We start from the raw sequence: 2,762 nt of genomic DNA, 5'->3' as shown, positions 1-2,762 counted from the left end.
GGTCCTACACCCCTACTACCTAGCTAGCTGCGCCGGTGATCGATCGATCTGCAGCTAGGTAGCTACCCTGCCGGCCGGACTTGATCGATCTGCAGCTAGTAGCTGAATTATTGCCTGGGCGATGAGGTAGCTAGCTAGCTGTCGGGATTGACATCGTCGCACGCACGGCCGGTTCGCGTGCTGCACTGCAGAGGCGTCATCGGCGTACGCACGGCTCCAGCTAGCGCTGCAGCGGCGACGACGAAGACGGCCGGATGGTGGGCCGCCAGCAGCTTCCAATTCCTAGATGCGCATGATGATGTCCGGCGAAAACGAACGCACGCACGCACGTACGCCTGCACCCGTGCATGCATGCAACTGCACTACCCATGTGTGCCGTACCTTACAGTGTTATAAGCCGTCTAAATACTAAGATCTTCTCTCACGAGTCCCTATAGCTTTATCTCAGCCCATTCATATAACAGAGTTATCTATTTATAATTAATACATGACCCACTTATCTGAATCATGGAGTTTCTTGGTTCTTATGTCCAAGCTGGCTATATGCTTACAGCCTCCTACTATCTCTCATCCCCTCTATCATCCACATAAGTATTTAGTTAGCTTATAGCCTGCTATTATACTTGCTCTTACGGTCCGCTTCTTGTTTCTCCTTCCATTTCTCGTCCATCTCAGCATTTAGTCAGCCATAGTCTGCTATTATACTTGCTCTTACTGCTGGCTACGATAGCTGTACCCACTTTGTTTTTCTATTTGACATCGTTAATGCATTTTGATTCATTCATCTTGTCAAATAAACTATATAAACATTATAAAATTATTAATATTTCGGTATGATTTAATTTATCACTAAATAAACTTTACATATAATTTATAATTTTGTACATATACAAATTTTTCAATAAAACCGACGGCCAATCATAAATTCAAAATCCAACGACACTAATATCTAAGGAGAAAAAAACCAAAGGGAATATATAGCTAGCTAGACACATGCATTGCTGCGTGCCATGCGTGCAAACACAAGCACACACATGCCAGTCGCCGTACGTACGTACGTGCCGGCTAGTGGCAGCGAACAGTGCTGCGTGCGTGGTGGCCATGGCGTCCTTGGACTTACTAATGATCAGATCGGGCTCGCGTCATGCACCACGTGCACCACCAGTACGATTTGTTTGAGCAAGTTCAATAGTCAACTACTAGTTTTAATGCACTATAGTTAATCTAATAGTTAATTTATACAATAGTTACCTACAAAACATTAATACATAATCCCACGTGTAATACGCACACTGTGTCTTAGAGTCCGTGTGCAGCTGGCTACAAATCAGTAGTCTACCTCTCTTCTCTCTTCTTTCTTATCTCTTTAAAATATGCTTATAACTAGCTTATAGCATGCTATTGGACCTGCTCTTATTAAGCCGGACAGATTTTTTTTGGATCTTTAACTTAAATTTTTGGTTATCAGAAAAGAATAATTAATCAAGACTGATCCGTCTTAAATGAATGAAAGATCGGACAGTTCGATCTCGGTCTTTCTGCAAAGTTTTCTCTAAGTTCAATGTGGATAAGCTTGCTCGATTTACTGAGATCTATGATACAGACTTCTCCAATACTGAACGTGTAACTACAAAAGCTCAACCTGAGATATGATACACGTTATATATGCATGTGAGACGAGTTGATGATTTCACCCAGTGTCATACTGTCATGACCTTAATTGGAAGCTAAAAAACATGTGATCTTTCTATTGATTTACCGTCTAATTAAATTAGCATTGCTCTTACCAGCAGCAGCGGCAACATCTGTGGAAAGACCGGAAAGAGTCATTTTAGCTATGAATATTGTCAAGACTGATTTGCGCAATAAGCTAGATTGCTGATGACCGGCTCAATGATTTGATGATGTGCTAAACCGAGCGTCGGATATTTAAAGGTCTTGATGATAAGAGAATTTATGAGGCGTTTTCAAGCAATCAAGAACTGAAGAAATGAATCTAACTTTGATCGCCTCGTCGCAATTAGCGCTTAAGTAGTACATATGATCAACTATTTGATAGCATGTTTTATATTTAGAACTACAAAATACTTTACCCATATTTGTTTTATATATTCAAAGTGTATTAATATGTGTTACTTTATGAGTGTCTATTTTTTTAGAGTGAAGTGCACCAGCGGTCTCTAAAGTTAGGTGCATATGTCATCTAGGTCTCTGAACTCTCAAAATGTATTTTTGAGTCCCCGAACTTATCCAGGGTGTCATATAGGTCTAATTGGGTTCCGACCCGCTCTATCCGCTGATGTGGCATACCACGGTGTTGCCTACGTGTTGGTGGGGCCATGTGGGTCCCACATGTCAGTATCTCTCCTCTTATTCTTTTCTTTCCCTTCTCGTAGGCGCCACCGTGGCATGCCACGCCAGTGGATAGAGCGGGTCGGAGCTCGATTGGACCTATATGAAACCCTCGGACATGTTTAGAGACCCAAAAATATATTTTAAGAGTTCATGGACCTGGATGACATATGCACACAGATTTAGAGATCTCTGGTGCACTTCAACTTTTTTTTTTTATTCTTATCTATATTAGTAATGACTGGTCCGTCACAGCTGGACTTTGTACCGGATCCGCTACTGCAGATGAGAAGAGCTAGCTATACTAGTAGGAGTATCAGTAGTCTCTTTCGACGAAACGCACAGCCACATGATGATGACAATGATGATTAATTAATTGGTGATAGTTATACGTCGTACAAGTACCGACC

This window comes from Oryza brachyantha, chromosome 10 (genome assembly GCF_000231095.2).
Source record: "Oryza brachyantha chromosome 10, ObraRS2, whole genome shotgun sequence".
Taxonomy (NCBI): Eukaryota; Viridiplantae; Streptophyta; class Magnoliopsida; order Poales; family Poaceae; genus Oryza; species Oryza brachyantha.
Note: the sequence above shows the minus strand (reverse complement) of the source record.